This window comes from Tursiops truncatus, chromosome 6 (genome assembly GCF_011762595.2).
Source record: "Tursiops truncatus isolate mTurTru1 chromosome 6, mTurTru1.mat.Y, whole genome shotgun sequence".
Classification (NCBI taxonomy): Eukaryota; Metazoa; Chordata; class Mammalia; order Artiodactyla; family Delphinidae; genus Tursiops; species Tursiops truncatus.
Window position 1 is genome coordinate 10784893 of NC_047039.1, and position 15184 is coordinate 10800076.

A 15184-nucleotide genomic window follows, 5' to 3' on the forward strand; every position below is an offset into this window, starting at 1 on the left:
ATGGGCTCTAGGCGCCCGGGCTTCAGTAATTGTGGCCCGCGGGCTCTAGAGTGCAGGCTCAGCAGTTGTGGCACATGGGCTTAGTTGCTCTGCCGCATATGGGATCTTCGCGGACCAGGGCGCGAACCCGTGTCCCCTGCATTGGCAGGCGGATTCTTAACGACTGCGCCACCAGGGAAGCCCCCTTGTGATGTTTTTAAAGACTGCTTTAACTATTCTTTCCAGAGTGGATGTGTTGCTTACTTCTTCTTTGGGGTTTCCTTAAGACAATTAACCATTCTCTTAGCATCACTAACTCACAAAATGATTGAATCTTCAAGCTAGAAGAGACCTTATCCAGTGTCTACTCATCATTTTCAAGAGGAGGTACTCTCTGGCCACTCTGCTAGTTGAGTCACCAAGGCTAGGACACAGGCATCCCATGCTCTTTCCTGCAGCCTCTGATCACTGACTATTTCCTTGGATTCAGGCTCTCCTGAACTAGCTTCACAATGAAAACAGGTAACCCATCAATGCCCTTAGACTGAGCAGAGGCCTCTGTCTCTTGGCTACTCGAGATGATTGCTTAGCCAATCCTGAATTCTTGAGCAATGTGGATTTTGCCTATATTAACTCTGCAGAATACCCTGATAAACTTTTTTTTTCTTTTTTTTGCTGTGCCACGAGGCTTACGGGATCTTAGTTCCCCGACCAGGGATTGAACCCAGGCCCTCAGCAGTGAAAGCGCAGAGTCCTAACCACTGGACCACCAGGGAATTCCCATAATGGGTCTGCACTGGACTGGCTCAGCATCTGACCCTCAGTAGTATGACAGGAAAAAGAGCAGGGACAAAAGAGGACCTTTCAAAAATCCCACTCTTTCATGCAGAAGGAAAGGAGCATCCCTACTCCTGGCCCAAGGCTTAAAGCTTCCTTGGAGCTGGCAAGACTTTTATTTTATTTTGTTTTTCAAATGCTTTAAAATTTATTTTAAAACCTTACCACAAACATACAGCATACTAACACGTTTACAATTTATTGTCAGGGTTTTTTTTGTTTTTGTTTTTAATTTTAAAAGCATTGTTTGGGGACTTCCTTGGTGGTCCAGTGGTAAAGAATCCACCTTCCGATGCAGGGGACGCTGGTTCGATCCCTGGTCGGGAAACTAAGATCCCACATGCTGTGGGCCAACTAAGCCTCGCACTACAACTCCTGAGCCTGTGCACCTCAACTAGAGAGAGAAAACCTGCACAACACAACGAGAGAGAAGTCCGTGCACCGCACAAGAGATCCCGCATGCCACAACGAAGATCCCGTGTGCTGCAACTGAGACCCGACACAGCCAAAAAATAGAAAATAAATAATGAATAAATATTTTTTAAAAAAGCATTGTTTGTGTTATATTTTTATGTTTATGTAAGTTATATATCACTTCAATTCTGCGATTTGCTTTCCTCCCTTTTTATAAATTATTTATTTATTTATACAGAGAGATGCAAATATCAAAAGTCTATATAGCTTGATGAACTTTCCCAAACTGAACACACCCAGTTACTTGTATTCAGATCAAGAAACAACATTTCCTTCACCCCAGAAGCCCCCCTGTATAGAGCTTCTTGTTGTTCTTTCTTCCCTCTTTTCATAAATTTGCCTGACATTAAAACGGATTTTTATCTGATTTAAAGATGGCACATTCCCCAGCTTCCTCGCATGCAGCACGTGTGGAAAGAGAGCTACTTCTTTCCTTCCTAGTCTTAAGGCCAAGTTAAAATCAAGTGCATTAGAAACTTTGGCTTCTCGGGAGAAAGCCTGAGGGTAGATTCATAGATTCATACACACTTAAATCTGGAAGGGACTTTGGAAAGAGGAGGTTATGGTCAAGGTGTTGGACCTCTCAAGGGGCAGATCTAGAACTGGAGCTCAGGACTCCCAACAAACCACCATCATTCCTTGCATTGTTAATGTCATGTAAATAGCCACAAGGCAGAGTGGAGAGGCAGCAGGAAGGGCAACTTCTGGAAAATTCCCTGTGGATAGCTGAGTAATAACACTGTGGCAAAACTTGAATAAGGGTATAAGTGAGTCCCCCCTCCCCCATTCTCTGGGAGAGAACTCTGCTGCCCTCTGGCGGCTTCCTTAAATAGTCTCTAACAACAGTCCTCAGTCCCAGGTTCCCAAACTGTGTGCCATCTCACCCCAGGGTGCTGCAGAAAATTCACAGGGGCACCTTGGGATATTTTACGTTGTTGAGGGAAACACACTGATGGGTAACACCGGTTCCACACTGTATGCATTACTAGTTAAAGGAAATCCACAATTTCAACATAAGGTTGCATGACATTAGTTTCGATGACATCCTGCGTTTATGGAGTTGGGTTTTTCGCGGCTGCTGTGTTAAAAAGTAAATTGATGGGGAAAAGGAAAAGAGGGTGGTTGTGCACATTCTGATTCCAAGGTTTGAGAAGTTTGCAGAGCCCCACAGGTGCACAAATTTCATGAGTACGTGATCGTAGCTGGGGAACTAACATCCTGCATGCCGAACGGTGTGGTCTGAAAAAAATGAAATAAAATAGATAGGCCAGAGTCTAGGATGATTTTTTATATAGACAAGGAAATTAATTACGTCTCAGAAAGTAACTTGATGGAGGTCATCAGATGAGGCAGATCCAGGTTTCACGGGACCTGAAGCTTATACAATTGTTGAAGTTCTCTGTACAGACAGTAATGCACGATTAGGGGTTCAGAACTGGGTAGAGGGCTTGCCAGGGGCCTATGCAAGGAGGGGTCCTGATGCTTAAGATAAGAATAAGACTAGAAACGATAAGAATAGGAAGATAAGAATGGAAAGATAAAAATAGGAAACCAGGGATGTGGAAGCACTCCTAGAAATGTGGGCCTAGCTGGGTCATCTCCACACTTGACCCTCTGTAAGAAGGAACCTGAGAGTGGGAACGCAATTTCTGTATCCTCTCACTGGAAAGTTGTGACAGGGGACTGGAAAGGGCTTTGCCATCAAAGCTGAGTTTGAATTCCGGCCCCACCACTTCCAACTCCGTGATCTGGGCAATCATCTCTGGTGTTACTGGAGCAATACAGCCCACACCCCACAAGGTTGTGAGGGTTACGTGAGATATCCCAGATGAAAGTCCCTGGTCTGCAGCAGGCACAGGCACTCAATCTCGCTCTCTTTCCTCTGCTCCCACACAGATATCATGTATATTTGGAGACAAAACAAATATAGACAAGCTGGTTGGTGGCGTTTCCCTTCTCGTGTGGGTAAATTAAGTAAATGCACATATATGGCAAGCAACTGTCTACGAAAGATGCAAATCAGACCAAGTTGGCAGATATTTGTCTGGTGTCTTGCCTTGGTGCAGGCCTAGCTCAGTGTCTATTTTCAGGGGTTCCCGATCCTCCACAGAGCAAGGCTGAAACTCCTTATCCTGGTATTTGAAATTTCCCCACATCTCAAGTTAACCTTCTGGGAATTCCCTGGCGGTCCAGTGGTCAGGACTCCGCCCTTCAGCTGCTGAGGGCCCAGGTTCAATCCCTGCAGGGGGCTGGGGGGGGAACAAAGATCCCGCAAGCAGTGCGGCCAAAAAAAAGGATTCAACTTAACCTTCTAGCATCCCCCCCACCGCCTTAACCCAACCCAAACCTGTCTTCTAACCAGACTGGTTTCTTCACTGACCTTTAAATATCCACCACAGCCTCAGGGAAAGCCAGGAATTGTCTCTCCACAGTCCTGAATCCTACCCATTCTTTAGGACCGGTCCCCTCTCTTGGAGTGAGCATTTTCTGACTGATCCCAGGCCCTGGGGATTGCAGTCCTCCCAACTCCTACCACTCCTCCCATTTGAACCCTGCATTCAGGAATTAACCGCACACTGCCTTATTTTGTTTTATAGCTTTTAGGGAGTTTGTTTTTCCTTCCAATTGCGTTGTAAGTCCAGTGCAATGTCATGGAAATAGCATCAGACGGAAAGCAGAGACTTGGCTTCTGTTTCTAACTTTCTGTATAACCCCGGGGCAAATTAACTCAGAAGTGAGGGGGTTGGATAGGGAAACTCTAAGATTCCTTTTCTTAAAATCAGGACCCTTCGGCCGGCCGAGGCCCAACTCAGTGATAGGCATGCTATACTTTCATTTAAAAAACATTCAAACATTTTTTGATCACTTATTTCCAAAGCACTGAGCTAGGTGCTAAAGGATTGAAAAAAGGAGACCAAAACACAGAGCTTGCCCTCAAGAAATTTACAAGGGAGGATTAGATGCACATATTCACTTGCGGAATTTATTGAATGAGGGGTCAGGAGCTAAAAGGTCAGCAACTGGTGGAGTATCTATCCGACATTCTCTCTGGGAGTGGCCTTTGTCTCCCCACTGCACTGTTTGAATCCCACCTCTGAATCCCAGCTTTCCCCCTATTCCAGTACCCCACCGTGTACATCCTACAAGGGCAGAGCTCAGAAGCTCCCTGCCTCTGTCCTCACTCTGCCACACATCCTGTTCCCCTCCTCAGAAGTCAGCTGTGCGGCTCTCAACCTGGGGAGGCCCCAGCCAACATGGCTCCCCTGCCTCTGCCCTTCCAGTCGCTATCTGCTGGAGCCTGAAGTCACTCCTCTAAAGCTGAGCCTGGCCTGATAGATTAATCTGCCTGCGATACATAGAGGGAGGCATCAGGAAAGAGAGCTAGGACGTAAAGAAACCCAGCACAGTGGCTAGCCCAGAGTGATTTCTTTGATGGCTTTATTATATGACAGGTGCTGTCCTAACTCTACTTACAGTAACTCATTTAATCCTCACAACTCTATGAGGTAGGTAGTGTCATTATCCTCGATTTACAAGTGAGGAACTAGAGGCAGAGAGAATCACACGGCTTGCCCAAGATACCTAGTAGGGGGAAGAGCTAGGACTGGAATTCAGGCCGACTGGTTCCAAGTCCACGCTCCCAACCTCGAGATGAAACTGCCTCTCGGTAAAGGTTTTTTCTGCCAGCTCTGATCTATTTCCTGAGCTACCCTGAGACGGACAGAAGGTAGAGGGCGGATACATTTTCCCTGGGGGATGTGTGTGTGGGGAGATCTAGAGGGTATTAACTGATAACCAAGGCTGGAACTACCGGTTCAGGGTAGTCAGTTTGACCCTGAATTGCAGGAAAGGATCAGGGCAGAGAAGGCCCTGGCCACAGGAGGTCTGGTCTTGGTTCCGGATCTAGGAAATCTCTTCACTTTTTTGAACCTCAGTTTTCCCCACCTTCAAAGTACGAGAAAGGAAAGGGAGCTGGGCCGGGATAGGTAATGAATGGAGAGGTGTCGGAAGGCGGTACAATACAGGACTGTGTGTGCAGGAGGACTTCTCTGCGGGTGCAAGCAGGAAGGCGATGTGTCTGTGCAGTAGGGGGCTTGTGAGTACGCAAGGCGCTGCAGACGGGGCAGGAAACTTCAGAGGCTCTGCCGAGTGGGGACTTGGGGGCGAGGAGTCGGGAGCGAGCCCAGCGGCCGGGCTGCAGGGGGAGACTGCGCGAGGAGGAGTAGTCACAGTGGCAAAGTCACTGGGAGGCCTAAGCGCTCGCCGGGCGAGGGGCCAGAGCGGGGCCCCAGCCCGGCCGGAGGAGGCGCTGGCGGCAGGCCGCGGCCCAGGCGGGCTCGCGGGAGTGAGAGAGGCGAGGCCGGACCCGCCCTCCCGGCCCCCGCGGCCTTCGCCGCCCGGGCCCACGCAGGCTCCGCCCACAACACGAGTCACGTGTGCGCCACGCACCCTCCCTCGGCGCGGGCTGGGGGTCGCGGGCGGGCGGGCGGGGAGCGGGGTCCTGAGGGAGGCGGCTCCGGGGGTGGGCCGGGGACTGGGCCGGCGGCCCGGACCCAGCCGAGGCCGACGGACGCGGAGAGGTGGTGGGCTGGCGGTACGGGGCGGGGCCTGTCGCGAAGGGCAGGGCCTGTTGCTGGGGCTGGCGCAGGAAACGGGGAGAGGGGGCCGGTCCTACCGGCTGCCTGTCGGGCTGCTTGTTTACTCCTGGCGGGGGAGCTTTAACCCGAAGGGCGGGAGGGCGGCTGGGAAAACACGGAGCTGGATCTGCGAGCTGCCGGAGCGGCAGTGGGGCGGAGGAGGGGCGGAAGGCGGAACGGCAGCGAAGGTGCCAAGGCTGCTGCGTTCCTGGAAGGGTCCAGCTAAAGACGCCCAGGACAGTTTTGTTTTTTTGTTGTTGTTTTTGGTGTGTGGGGTTTTTAAATCTAGCCTGTACAGCGCCCGCCCCCCCCCCCCCGCCTACACACACACACACACACACACACACACACACACACACACAGACACACACACTAGTTGGTGAAGGGTGCTCGCCCGCAAGCCTTTCGGCCCTGAAATTCCTTAAACCTAGAATGGGCTCCCCTCCCCGGAGGAAAGGGCTGTGCAGACGTGTTCGTAGGGACTCCTGCCTTACGAGGTGGATGTCTGCGTGCGTGTTGTCTCGGAGTGGGTCTCTGCCACTTTTCTTAATCCAGGAAATGATTCAGTTGCAGGATCGTCATATATTTTTGCGTGTCTGCGTGTGGCTACGGTTACACAAATAAGTTAGTTTATATGCTAGGCATTCCAGCCTCTTGAACTTCATTTTCCAATTTGCACGGTAGATGAAAAAGCTTTTGGTAAAATGCTCCATAATGTATTCGTAAAAAATGCCCTCCTCAATTAAGTCAGTTTTCCATTATCTGAAAAATCACCTGGTACCATACAGAGATATTGTCATATATAATTTGATATTGTACTAGTAACTACCATGTAACCATTTTATACCTGAGGAACTGAGGCTCAGAAAGACGAAGTGGCATGTCCGAAATCACCCAGCTGGTAAAAGAGCACAGGAACATGAGTCCTTTGACTCCTAGATGCTCTCCTTCCTTTCCTCCCTCCCGTTTGCGTAGCGGACATATGTGATGTCTCTCCAGCGTTCATTCCTCTGGGACATCAGTCCTCTATTCCCTGTGGTTTTACTTAGGCTCAAAATCATAGTAACCCATCCCTCTGGCAACAGTAGTCCAAAGTGGGGCATTTTAACTAAGCAGAATCAATTAGAGTCTCTCCCTGGAACTAATATGTGAATAGTGAGAGAGAGAATTTTGTTTTCTGCTGGTGTTGCTAAATCGGGATGTCATAGTTGGTAGTTGCCAGCAACAGGCTTCCCAAGTGTATGAAGGAAGCTCTTTTTTTTGCGGGGGGGGGGGGTGGTTCTTTTGAAATAGGAGAGAAGGGAACTCATAAAAGGGGGCAAAGCAGAAAGGAGAGATTTAGAGCACAAACCCTGACAACTTTGTTTAAACCTGAGGTCTGGCTGTGTCTGTGGCCAGTATAAACTCCTGGATTTCCCAGTTAAGTGAGCCAACAAATTCATTTTTTTGCTTAAGTTAGCATGAATTCAGTTCCTGTCACTTGTCTCCAAAGAGAGGGCTGACTAATAAGTTTGGCACAGGATTATTTCTTTATCCCTCAGAAAATAATGGAAGTTGGGTGCTGGCCACAACTATCACTTCTTAAGTATTCTAGTTCCCATGAGTCATACCAAGTGTCCCATGGATATGGGTAGACAGAAGAAAATAGAATTCTTCCTCAGTATTATTGTATGGTAAACAGGACACCAGACAACAAACTCAAATTAGAAGTTGGATAGATAACATTTAACCTTGGGCTATTGTAACAGTCTGAATCACGAAGAGGATAAGACTGAGATTTTTTTTTCTTTTTCTTTTTTTGCAGTACGCGGGCCTCTCACTGTTGTGGCCTCTCCTGTTGCGGAACACGGGCTCCGTACGCACAGGCTCAGCGGCCATGGCTCACGGGCCCAGCCGCTCCGCGGCATGGGGAATCTTCCCGGACCGGGGCACGAACCTGTGTCCCCTGCATCAGCAGGCGGACTCTCAACCACTGCACCACCAGGGAAGCCCAAGACTGAGATTTTTGAGATGAGATTATTAGAAGGCTTTTAGTGAAAGGGTAAAGAAAGAGGATCCAGTAACGACTACTCTATTAGTGGATTCCAGCTGAAGTATGGGAAGGGGACCAGTCAGTTTCAGAGATGCAATGAAAAACGACACTGAACTACAAGGGGCAGCGGCCTTAGGCATCACGGGATCTTAGAGGCAGATGGAGTCCCTGACAGATCATTCTTCTTCTTCCTGAATGATTCTGGTGATGGACAGCTAGGTAGGCCATTGGGCAAAAGGTGGTCAGTTGTCCAAGGAGAGCAGGGAAGGATGAGCAGGTCCTTCACATACTTTTTCAGCTACTCTAAGGGTCTGGGGATAAAACTATAGAGGCACCTGAGAGACTGGAACTGGTCTGATACTGATACTGTTGTCATGAGAAGCAGAAAAGAAAAACATTAAAATTTCGATATATATGATACCAATCCCTTGCCACTCCCTGGCTTCCACGGGGAGGATTCTTGGCTGGCTCAGTCAGCTGCTAGGTCTTTGACAAAGTTCAGAGACAGAAGTCAGGGGCAGGCTATTTATCCATTTGAAGAAGGAGGAGAAAAAGGGAAAGGGGTAGTAAGGAGACAAAGAGAACAAGGTGAGGACAGTGGAAGACAGAAGGAGGAAGAGGGGAGAGAGACAGCTGCTAATGGGGGTAGGATTTGGGGGGACAGAAGCTTGAAAAGAGGATTTTTGGAAGCTTTGTTATGTGTAGTGAGATGAAATTCCTTCTTGGCTTTTCTCCTAAAGAAAATGTCAACAAAGACATATTATTTTTAAGGCTTTTATTGAACTGAATTGGTTTTTCTCCTGGCTGTGTCACCCAGATTTCACAAGTCTGCCATCAGCATTTCATCACCCCTCTAACTCACTAAAGGTGCGATAGCATCTCACCTCCTGCACCTTTCCCAATGCATAGAAGAAACCACTGACGATGATAACTTTCATTTATCAAGTGGTGGGTTAGCGTGTTGGCCGTGGGACCAGCGGATGCCAAAGTATGTGATAGTAATGATTTCCCAGCCATTTTGGCTTTTAGTATTCATGTCAAAGAAGCTTGGCAGGCTATTGGCTAGTGAATTTTCTCTTTCGGCGATTAGTTTGGATTGGGAGGACAGCCATGAAGGAAGAAGAGAAATATCGACAAATAACAACCTAGGGTGGTCTGGGACTGGATAGAAATCTGGTTCCTATATATGGCAGATCTTCACTCCCACGTTTGGATGCTCAATGGCTGAAAACCTAGGTGAGGTGCTAGCCACTTCTCTTGCCCTCAGGAATCATTGAAAGCTTATCAGGGGTGATCTGAGATGCAATCAATTATACTGTCAGATGGAGAAAGTTGGGATTTGGTGATTCGACAATTTATAAGTGAGAAGATTGTGAGTGGCCATGTCGAAAACAAGTATTGGCAAATCGGAGTGCTCCCAGGTGGGTAACGCAAAAGGATAATTGAACAGGATTTTGTTAACTCACAGGATTTCTACTGTAATGTATTTCTTTTTAATATTTATTTACTTATTTATTTTTGGCTGCGCTGGGTCTTCATTGCTGCGCGCGGGCTTTCTCTAGTTGTGGTGAGCGGGGGCTACTCTTTGTTGAGGTGCTCAGGCTTCTCATTGCAGTGGCTTCTCTTGTTGAGGAGCACGGGCTCTAGGTGCGAGGCTTCAGTAGTTGCAGCACTTTGGGCTCAATAGTTGCGGCTTGTGGGCTGTGGAGCACAGGCTCAGTAGTTGTGGTGCACTTGGTAAGTGGCTCCGCTGCATGTGGGATCTTCCTGGACCAGGGCTCGACCCGGAATCCCCTGCATTGGCAGGCAGATTCTTAACCACTGCGCCACCAGGGAAGCCCCTACTCTAATGTATTGTAAGGATTCTTAAGGCAGGATGTGGCCTAAAGCTAGATGAATTGTAGAGAATCACTGTGAAAAAAAAAAAAAAGAATCCCCATGGTGACTATATGGATATATTATCAAGGTAAGATTATGGATTTCCTGGGCAAGTATTTGACTGACTTTCTTCAGAAAACCAAAGATCAGGAAGGCTCACTCTTTTCATCAAAATTAGTTTAGGCAGGTCTATGGAAAGAGGAGAAATTTTTTGTCACTAAATGATTTCAATTTGAAAAAATTAAATTTGAAGGAGAAGCTAAGTTTCAGACTTTATGTAGGGCTAGTATTTGAGGGGGTTAACAGCTTGGCAAAATGAAACTCTGGCAAGTTCTCCAGAGAAAAGGCCACCAGCCCCGTCTCTGGGAAGCTGTGGAGTGGGGAGAGTACTACAGCCATGGGAGGGAAAACAAAAATAGAAGGCTTAAGAGCAAAATCACATGACAAAAAACACAGGGCAGGAAAGTAATTATTGTTTTTGTGGGGCTTTTTGGCCATGCCACATGTGGGATCTTAGTTCCCCAACCAGGGATCCAACTCTCGCCCCCTGCACTGGAAGCACGGAGTCTTAACCACTGGACATCCAGGAAAGTCCCAGAAAAGTAATTACTGTTGATTGGAACCTAAGAAACTAAAATAAGGGGTGGCGTGGAGGTGCATTCACAAGGCACACTTTTCTGGCACTGCTTTGCTTCTTACTGGTTGTTTTGCCTTTACTTATCTCTCTTTTCTCCCAATCTGCTTTTCTCGTCACATTTGTTACCTCGGGGGTGAGACGACTTCAGCCCCCAACCCCACTGGGGTGTGACCCAGTCCTCTTCAGTTTCACAGTCGAAGTTTTCCTGTCTTTTTCCACCTTATTTAATGTTGCTTATCTCTGAAACAGCTCTGTGTTATCTCCTGGAGTGGGAAAGCTGGCTGCTTCAGCCCATTTTAAGGACTTTCTATGAGAAGACTGTTTTTACAAAGGTTACACTGGGGAAGCCGAATGCAGAAGGACTCCCAGTGAGATTGGGAGCGGTTCCAATAGTATTTGTTGAGTTGACGGAACTGGTATTTTCACCACGTGATATTTTCCCGTACCTGGTATGCTTCAGCGTGAGAGCCATGCCTAGATAGTCTTAAGCCTGGGCAGAAAGTTTTTCCTAGGCTTCACATTCCTGTGTCTCAGTTACTAGCATCTCCCCTGGGGCACCATGGAAGATGAAGTTGGAGCTGGTCCACCCTCAAATTGGTACTGTTCTGGATTTTATCTTCCTGCCCTGAACAGTGAGATGAACATACTTTTAATCCTCATTTTTTATGTCCTCACTAGAAAGCAGACAGGGTTGTTCCAGAATGGATTTCCTGTGTCATAGAAATCACAGAAGCATAAAAGGAAAAACCAGATGTGCACAGAGAGCCTGCCTGGGCTTACACATTCTTTCATACCCAGAGTTATAGGGCTTTATGGTCTGTCTTCCCAAAGTCAGCTCATTTTTTCCCCTTGTGAATATGCACTGTTTCTTGTATTCCCAGTTTCAGAGCTAGGAAGAAGTAAGCAAGGATCTGGGTGTTTATGCACTGGGGTGTGTCTGTGAGTATCCTTACACATGTGGGAGCTTGTTTGTTAAAAAGTATGGCTGTGCAGATGTAAGCAGCTACTCCAGGGACACCCTTAAGCTTTGAACAGCCTACTCGCAACCTGTCAATCCTATCTCTTCAATGAAATGCAAAGCCCACCTTCTCCTGGAAAGCCTTACAGATTGGATAGATCAGAGAGAAGATGCCAGTTGCCTCAGGCATAACTGCAACCGACTTTCTCTTTATTATTATTTAAAATTTTTTTTTCTATTTGGCTGCGTTGGGTCTTCGTTGCTGCGCGCGGGCTTTCTCTAGTTGCGGCGAGTGGGGGCCACTCTTCTTTGCGGTGCACAGGCTTCTCATCCCGGTGGCTTCTCTTGTCGAGGAGCTTGGGCTCTAGGCGCACGGGCTTCAGTAGTTGTAGCACGTGGGCTCAGTAGTTGTGGTGCACGGGCTTAGTTGCTCCGCAGCATGGGGGGATCTTCCCAGACCAGGGATCGAACCCGTGTCCCCTGCATTGGCAGGAGGATTGTTAACCACTGCACCACCAGGGAAGTCCCTGATTTTCTCTTTTGAGTTCCTGAGTCTTGTGCCTTTTAGAATGAAAAGCTTAAACTAGGTGTTGGGTCTGTTTTGGTCACTAGGACACATTGTACTTTTTCTAAATCAAAAGAAAAGGATAAAGTCTGCTACAAATGCAAAATTTGCAGTATTATCCTTTTCATTTGAAACTCATAGCCTGGTTTGAGGTTGTGATATGGAAGCTGTGTTTCAAACTGTGTATCACTGAGGTAATAGATGTCCCTGGTCTAAGTGGATGAGAAGCAGAGTGGCAGGCGATTGGGCTGCTGGTATCCTGATGCCCTAATGTAGGAGAGCTAAATTCTGGAGGGACTAGTTGGGATTAAAGCAGTGGATAGGAACCTGTTCAGGGATAACTTTTTGGTAGTCTAACCAGATCCTTGATTCGTGATTCTTTCTTTCTTCTTTTAAAATATTTATTCATTTGGTTGCACCAGGTCTTAGTTGCGGCTCTCAGGCTCCTTCGTTGCAGCTCATGGGCTCCTGGTTGTGGCGTGCAAATCTTACTTGCAGCATGCATGTGGGATCTAGTTCCCTGACCAGGGATCAAACCCGGGCCCCCTGCATTGCGAGCGTGCAGTTCTATCCACTGAGCCACCAGGGAAGTCCCTCGTGATTATTTCTTGAATATTTACCATATGCTAGACACTGTTCTAGAAGCTGGGGATAGACAGTAAACAAAACTACAGTCTCTACTATCCTTGAACTTATAGTCGAGTGGGTGGAAACAGGCTGTCAGGTGGTGATAAATGCTAAGAAGGGAAATAAAGCTGTGCCAAGGGTTGGTTGGGTGGTGCTATCTAGATAGGTTAGTGAGGGAATGTCTTTCTCATAAGAGTGCTTTTGAGCAGGGACCTGAGTCAAGTGACGGAGCTGGCCATGTGGATATCTGGAGGAAGATCATTCCAGCCCAAAGGGACAGACTTAAAAAGACTGAATTGGAAGTGGGTCTGAGGAAGAGCAAGGGGGCCAGTGTGGCTGGCACTGGGGGACCCAGGGAAGAGTGGTGGGTGGGGGGACCAGAGAGTTGACTGGGGGGCCTTGCAGTGAGGGAGGTGGGAAGCAGTTGAAGGTTTTGAACAGAATGGTAATGTGATCTGACTTAGGTTTTAAAAGGATCACTCTGGCCACTACGCTGTTGAGCAGAGTGTAAGGAGGCAACAGAAAAAGCAGGGAGAGCCGGTGGAAGTCTATTGTGGAAATCCAGCTCAGAGAGATGGTGGTCCGCCTAGTGATGGAGGGCTGGAAATGGAGGGATGTCACTGATTCTGGATATATTTCCTAGATGGAATCAACAGGATTTTCTGGTGGATTCGATGTGTAGTAAAAGAAAAAGAAAGGAGTTAAGGATTAAAGAAAGGACTCCAAGGTTTTTCTTGTTTCTTTGTTTCCTGAGCAACTAGAAAAATGGAATTGCCATTTACCGAGATAGGGAGAAGCCGATTTGGGAGGGAAATCAAACTCTGGTTTTGGACGTGGACATTTGAGATCCAATCTGATATCCAAGTGGAGGTGTTAGGTAGATCATTGGTGTTCAAGAAGCCAGGTTAGGTGTAAAGTGAGGCTCTGGTGGAACCTGAAAACTCAGTTCATTCCATAGGCTGCGTCCCGTTCTAAATAAGTGGTTAGAAAGTCTTCACCAGCCCTGACATCTTCTCAGCATGAGGCACGCTTCCAACTAGGGATTGCCTGGACCGTGGATGGAAAAGCTCTAGTCACTTCCCAGGTTTCAACCAGCAATTCATTACTCACCAGTGTTTATCAAGTGCCTACCCCACGCCCAGCACTCTGCCAAATGTTGGGTATTCCATGGAGACAAGACACACTCCTTGTCCTCCTAGGATGTTCAGTGTTGTGGGAAATTAGGACAAGGGAAGGGAGATTCCGGTCCAATGCACTGGGCTGGGGAGTGAGTATAGATCCTACTGGACTTAAAGGAGAGGCACCTAATCCAGCCTTGGAGGTGAGAGAAAGTGCTATCTAAGCTGACTCTGAAGGATAGCCAGATAAAGACATGAGAGAGGGGGCGGAGGGTGTTCGGGGCGGAGAGAAGAGCATGGGTCAAGCAACGAAAACGTCTGTTCAGGTAAAGGACAGAAGTTCAGTTTAGCATGTATGGAGTGCAGAGTGAAGGGGCTGGAGGCGGAGAGCTGCAAGTAGTGGCTGGAGAACTAATTAAGAGCCCCACCATGAAGGATCTTAATGAGCAATGCTGGGACTTTATTATAAAAGCTACAGGAAGGCTTGGAGGAGTTTGAAGCAGAGGAAAGAGGCTGGTGTAAAGCATGGATTGGAGGGAGGCAAGCCTGGAAAGTGTTACATCAGGGGATGGGAGATTGTGGCAATTTCAGACTCACAGTGCCCTGAAAATCTCCTCTAAATGTGTCCATATAACATGAGATGCGGCCTGGGTCTGCTTTGCTGAACCCCAGCTTAATGGGAGATGCTCTCTGAGAAACTAATGACTTTGATGGAAAGGAGGTACCAGATGCCTACATTTTAATAGGGGGCCAAGGTAAGGGGCAGTTCTAGGATGGGACAGCCTCCAGGGAGGGCGAGCTCTACTCTGGGGGGGTGGGGCTGGAGCCAAGATTGGAAACCAACCAGTTAGAGTTTTCTAAGCACCTCCTGCTTTATGTCCTGTGTGCTGCGCAGTATGTGTTTAGGACAGGGCCTGGAGTCCCTGTGGAGGTTCTGAGCGCTGGGTGTGTGTTTGGGAATGGATGCTTGTGAGGGAAAGTTCTCAGTCTGTGTTAATGTGCAAAACTGTGGAATGCATACTGACAAGTACATACCTGCAGTCAAAGGGGATATTCATTCAATATATGCTGTAAGAGAGCACGTGCCTTTTGATGGCCTGTCTCAGACAGAACAAGCTCTGGGTTCTGTTCAAATTTAGAGACTCTTTTGGTTCACGCTGCACACAGCAGGCACTCACATAGTTGTCAAACGAAGGATTGTTTCCATTTTATTAAAGTTTGATCGTTTTAGGAAATATACAGGTTGGGTTACAAGTTTGAACTGGATGTTTTAAGAAAAATAAACTCACAGCCAGGCACCAACATCCATTTACAGAGTCTAGCAGTTTAAATCCTGGAATGGAATTATATACTAGCTGGAGTCCTATCTCATGTCAAAAGCTTTTGCTATTTCATTTCATTCAACAAACATTTACAGAACACCTCAGCCAGGCGGCACTGGG